A 7,162-nucleotide genomic window follows, 5' to 3' on the forward strand; every position below is an offset into this window, starting at 1 on the left:
TGTTTTCAACATTGATAATAATCAGAAATGATACTTGAGCAGTAAATCAGTATATTAGAATGATTTCTGAGGGATCATGTGACACTGAAGACTGGAGTAATGATGCTGAAAATTCAGCTTTGATCACAGGAATAAATGACATATTCACATAGAAAACAGTTCATTTAAATTGCAATGATATTTCACAATAATACTGTTTTTACGGCATTTTTTGAATGAGGCCTTGGTGAGCACTGCATACTTCTTTCAAAAACATTCAAAAATCTTAATTATTCCAAACGTTTGGCCACCAATGTAACTTTTCTTTATTGAAATGCACAATATAGCCTGCTCAATGTTTCTGAGACTATACAGAGGGATCATGAGAGTGGGGCACTAGGGAGAGCATAATAACTTGTTTACCCAGAGTTATTGTCATCTTAATGAACCTATTGTGAGAGAATGTAATGTTTGCCATTACCCTTTCAAAACAAACCAATTTACGGCAGCTTTGGTAAACCTCAGTTCACTGGAGGGTAAACACTGGGCATCCAGTGTGAGGGAGTTTGAAGACTGACACCTTGGGCAAGCAAACACAGGCCTTTGTTTTGAGCATAGCTCGGCCATTCAAGAGAAGCAATAAAAAGCCTGGGTCAGAGACAATGGCTCCCTGCTTTAAGGAGAGGGGGTCAGATAGGGAAGGGGACTGGAGCAGGGGGGCCCGAATGAGTCTGATAACATCTCCACGCTCTGCCCTCTCTGAAGTCCCCTGGCCTGACCTCATGCTCTCTGGATGCTCACAAAGGACTACTGAGAGTCCTGACTGTACATGAGGACAATGAAGCAAAGTTTGGCTTCTTTGTCATTTAAATGCAAGACTCTCTCAAAGAGATGTGATAATGGTATTTCTGAACTGTTATTAGACTGAACTGTATGAAAGTAAACAGGAGGCATATTTACAGTATAAGTGATATTTTAGTATTATTTCTATACTATTATTTTGCTAATATTTCACTAATATTTTGAAGACAAAACCGAGACATTTTAGGTAATTTAGAAATACTGGCCAAGACATGACCAGGAAAATGAGGATGTGGATGTAAAATCCAATTAAAGTTAAATAAATATTTAGAAACAAATAAAAATGGCAAAAGCACATGACAAAATTACTAAAACTTCAACTAAAGTTGCAGGACATGGACAAATGTTCAGGATATGTCCGGGAAAATGAGGACGTATGGTCAGCTTAAAATTGCTACACTGAAAACTTAAAAAAAATTGTGAAAGCTAAATAAATATAAAAAAATAATAATAATAATAAAAATGACAAAAGCACATGACAAAATTACTCAAACTTAAACCAAAAGTACAGGCCATGGTAATGGACAAATATCCAGGAGATGTCCATTAAAAAACCTAAAATCTTGAAAATGAAAACTGAAATAAAAAAAATAATTAAAGCTACATTTTTATTTTTTTTACTAATAAAAATAACAAAAGCACATAACAAAATTACTAAAACTTAAATTAAAATTACAGGACATGGACAAATGGTATTTTAGTAACTTAAACGTTTCACTTTGTAATTTTCACTTTTACGCAATTTTAATATAGCCTAAATTTTACATTGATAAAGAAAATTTGAGCATTGTATATCCATGTAAAAGTTACCAGGGCTGTGCTATGCTAAATGCTAATTGCTAAATTGTGCTTTTTTGCATTATTTGAGGTATCATTCATGTCTGTAGCGCAAAGGTGCGGGATGAGTCATGTGCCAAAGTTTAATAAGTTTAGTGGTTCAAATCACTAACCTTATTAGCAATATTAACAGTGATCCTTGGCTTGGCAAACACCACTAATAAAATGTCTTTTGGCAACATTAGCATGGGCTAAATAGCTCAGATGTCAGATCAAGCCTCACAGTAGATCCACTTAGACCATGTTTTTGATCTTGATATGAGTGTTTAGCATGTCTTCATGATTACAGACCATCTTTTCTAATCTCACTTTGAGAGCACCTGGTGTTTTCACTACTTCGTACAAATTAAGTTGCTAAATAAATACAGGTGGGGTCCTCAAAATGGTATTCTCCGAGCTTTGCCCAAAGGCTTATGGCTAATGCGGAAAAACCACAACATTTCGAATAAGCCTGTCTCACCATGCCTGGACTGCCCACAGTAAAAGGACAGGATGTACAGAGAGCCAGAACGCAACAATAGGACTGGATTCCAGACTGTATGTACACACGAGCAAAACCTATAGCAGCCAGGGCTCCTTTAAGACTACTTACGCAAACGTTTGTAACCCATAACAAAAGTCAAGGCCCTCTATTGAAACTTCTGCTAGTTTAATTCAGGGTACTATATTTTGTAAATCTAAACATCCTCAGCCGACCCTTGTAAAAAAAGGAGTGCACTAGATGTGACTTCAAATGTATTTTTAAACTGAAATGAAATAAAAGGCCACTTAAGTGTACTTAAAGAGAGACACTTTTATAGCTGTTTGTTAACACACTTAAGTCCACTATTAATAAGTGCACTTATGGATAATGTCAAATTAAAAGTACTTTACTTTGAAATACATTTTATATCATTGTTTTAATAATCTTTTATTGCATTTATTTTGATGTGTTGACTAACATACTAAAGCACATGTAAAGTACTTGATTGTAATTTTAACTGTAGTGTGTTATTCAATATTAGATTTAATATATAATTTAATTTAATATATTTTAAAAGTACTAAATTGCAACTTTATCATTACAGACACATATAAATCCATGACATACAAGTTTCATTAAATGCCATTAAAGTATATTTCAGTTTACCATAAATGCTTGTCAGTACATTCAGCAGCACTTTAACCTTGTTTAAATGACATCAAAAGTCATTCTGAAATTTAAAAAATCAATAAATAAATAACTTAAGATATACTTAAGTGGGCCAAAAACAATCTTAAGTTTGATGAATATAATATAATATAATATAATATAATATAATATAATATAATATAATATAATATAATATAATATAATATAATATAATATAATATAATATAATATAATATAATATGAAAATAAAAGATATGATTAATCAATGCCAGGGTCACAACTCCATTAGTCATTAATTAAAACAACTTATTTTTTTAGAGTAATCAACTTATAAATTTGTTTATGCCACAAACTGTTAAACTCTAACTCAGCCTGTTGGTGCATAGTTTCATTAGAAGTTATCATAACTCAAAACGATTGCTTGTTATATAATATGTGTGTGTGTGTGTGTGTGTGTGCATGTTTATGTGGTTTATGAGGACACAAATTTGTATAATGACATGGGTATGACAGAGGTATTACAATATGAAGGTGGTTTATGAGGACACTGCCTATGTCCCCGTAATTCAAAAGTCTTAAAAAACATACTAAATGGTGTTTTTTTGAAAATCTAAAAATGCACAAAGTCTCCTGTGAGGGCTAAGTTTAGGTGTAGGGTTGGTGTAGGGCAATAGCACACACAGTTTGTTCAGTATAAAAACCATTACGCCTATGGGATGTCCCCACTTTTCAACAAAAAAAAAAAGTTAAGATATTTATTAAATTAAATTAACATAACATGCAATTAAGTACTTTGCATTCAGTTAAGTGTGTTATTTCCTTAATATGTACTCTTTTTAAAAGTATATTAAAGTGTATATCTTTTTGCTGTTGGTGTCTACATTAGTGCTTTGACAGCTGAAGTTGTAAGCTGATAGAGTGAGGCAGGCTCAGGCATGAAGTGTGCAGGGTGTCACGATTTTTTCTGTCCATCTCATTCCTCTGAAAGCGCATGCAGGGCCGGCTATGAGAAAGACAGGGTGGTATGCTGCATACCAGGGATTTCTGAGATGGGAATAGGACGCCTGTTAGGACCTGCCTGACTGCTGCAGTGTACCCGTTTAGCAGGTACGTCCCAGCATGCAGTGGGACTGTGGGACTGTAGGGGCAGGAATGCAGTAGGTGGAGGCCTCGGACAGCTCCTGCACAGGTGTGCAATCAGCGCTCCGCTGGCTTTTTAGGGGGTGGTGGAGGGGACATGCACATTCCAGTGGCCCTTAAAGGGACAGCAGCGTTTTCTCTTCTCATGCCAGGATGTCTTGACTCCAAACCTGTCCTGTGGGAAGCTGCTGAACAGGTTGGGTGAAGGGGATGATTCCCTTTGCATCAGCACCATAAACCTGTCTCTGCGGCTCTGCAGTCAACAATGATGAATCTGTATTACACAGCACTGTTCGCGGGCATTTGCATTGGCAGCAGCATGTCACGCTTCGGTTGTACTTCATAGGAAGCTCTCAGGAGAATGAGTCGATAACGTTTTTTTGTTCTGTTTTGTTTTGGCTTACGAACAAAGAAGTGCACTTGAGCAAACCTTTTTAAAAAATAGTATATTATGGATGTAACATACATACCTAAAGTAATGTTTTCAGACACTTAATTGCAATCAAATTAAATGTAGGCCTATTATACACTGTAAAAAATCAAAAGTTGAGAAAACTTGAGGAAAAATGAGATTTTTTGAGTTTTCTCAATATGTTGTATTCAGTTTATACAACAAAAATCTTAAACTTTTAAGTTTTCTCAACTTTAGATTTTTTATAGTGTAGTTTAAATTTATATTAAATGTAATTAGCTGAATTTTAGAGTGTTTTTGGATCCACTTAAGCAGGACTTCTTCATATGTAATTTCAGAATGACTTCTATTGTTTTTGAAATATATGCTGAATGTACAAGCATTTATGATCAACTAAAATATACTTTAATGTAATTTCTATTGAAAACTGTATATCATTTATTGAAATATATTTGCTTTTGCACATTTATAAAGATAAAGTTGCAGTTTACTCATTTAAATACAACATTGACAAGCACACTATACAGTTCAAATCATAATCACTTTACATGTGCTTTAGTATGTTAGTCAACATAAGTGCACAAAACAAGAGATTATTAAAACATGAAGTACTTTAAAGTAGGATTTTTTTTACATTATTACAAAGTGCTCTTTTTAAAAGAGTACTTAAGTGTGTAAAGAAACAGTCAAGTTTCTCTCTTTAAGTTGAGTAAGTGGCCTTTTATTTCATTAATATTATATAATCTGCAAGTATATACTTCTAAGATTTGTGGTACACTACAAGTGTGCTTTCAATGCAATTAAGTACTTTTTGTCACTGGTGTATTTGCGGGTACTTCTGTCATTGTGGGGAATGTGGAACCTATCCGTTGACACATTGTTTTCAGTATGGTTGGATGTCAGTGGAAAACAGAGGAAGTGACTGACGGGATGGATCAAAACAACTTCCTCTTTTGTGTCAAGCTCAGGTTCCTCCCCCACATCTGAGAATGTTTTGATGTGCTGAGCGACTTTCATATTGAGAGATGCAATTAGTGCGCATTAAAACACATTTACACACAAGAATTTCACCACAGCTTTGTCGAGACTTGATCAAAGTTCTTAAGAGCGGGGAAGATATTATAGCTACTATTGCAACTCATGATACACCCAAAAGCATGCACGGAATGACACGAGAAAAAACTTTTTTTTACATGAATTAAATGCAATATTAAAGGGATAGTTCACCCAAAGATGAGCATTTCTGTCATCATTTACTCACCATCGTGTCGTTCCAAACCTGCATGATTTTCAGTCGTCTGCTGAGGAGAAAAGAACATGTTGGTAACCAAACAGTTTTGGTTCCCATTGACTTCTGATTTAATTTTTGTGCATGCTCCCATATTTTTTGTTCCCAAAAGAAACAATTCTTGAATAAGTAATTTTTTCTAGTGTGAACAACATTTACAAAATCTAAAGAACATTTTTCGACTATAAAGAACTTTTTTTGAATGGTTAGTCTCCTTGATTATTAAAGGGTCTTCATTGACGAAACAACAATTTTGCTTAGTATAAAGAACATATATTAATAATCTAAAGAACATTTTTTCACTACAAAGAGATTCCATAGATGTTAAAAGTTCCATTTAGAGTATATTTCTTTCCCATAGAGAACAGAATATACTGCACTAGAGCTAAGACACACAAAACACCCTAGCAACAACCACCCTAAAAAACAACACCCTAACATAGCAACCACCTGGCATACTCAACAAACTCACAAAGCATACTCATATTTTGTTCAGAAAACATAAATAGTTTGGTGATGTCATCTGGTTGTTTTGTGATGTGACTAATCTGTTTATACCCCCAGAATGGCTTAATAAAGAAGCACAGTGTCTAAAATGGGAATTTTCTGGGATGTCTGTGGAAAATCCTTCTTTTTCCCAGGACAAAGGACAGACTGATAGAATTCTCCTGTTGCTATTGAGGGTCTGACACCTGTGAGATTTCCTTTCAGAAACCCTCAGGCAGGACATCTCCACCCAAGCACGCTCGCAACTGCACCCAGCATTCATGCAAAATTATGATGGATGGTGTGTGATACAAAACCGATAAACACTATATATGTATATGTGTTTAAAAAAAACAGCTGGGCTGATTTAGAGAATGATTTCCTCATTGTCTTGTACCAGACATACAGTATGTCCTCATGGAGGATGTTTAGTGCTCAGAATCTTCTTTCTCATGATGTGAAAGGAAACGAAACGTAACGCCATTTACAATAAATGTTTCTCACAGTTTCAGAAAGAATCAAACATGACATGTACATATGTTTACTAACATTTTGCAGTCGTAGCCTTGAGCTATAGTCGAGTGAAAGTGTTTTGCATATTCAGACGTGCAGTAGCACGGAAGGCTAACGAATTTCCTTCTCAACATTTTCTTTCTTTGAGCTGGAGCTGAAAAGGTTTGCATTTATCCACTGGTTGAAGCACAAGTTATATTTGCTCTAACGTGTATTCGGCTGCTTTCAGTTTCCTTAAATTCAATTAGAAATTTAGCTTTTTATGTCAACATTTCATACATGTGGACAGATTTATAACAGTGGGGAAAATAAAGGAATAGTTTACCCAAAAATAAAAAATCACATGCCTTCATGCCACTAAAGTATCGATTTGTGTCCCCATTCACTATATAGCCTACTACATGGCAAAAAAACAACAAACAGCACAGTTTCTTCACAGAATTAAGTAATTAATATCCAACACTATTCCTTTGAATTCAATCTATACATAAACATTCAGATTAATTTATAACTC

This window comes from Barbus barbus (assembly GCF_936440315.1).
Source record: "Barbus barbus genome assembly, chromosome: 19".
NCBI lineage: Eukaryota > Metazoa > Chordata > Actinopteri > Cypriniformes > Cyprinidae > Barbus > Barbus barbus.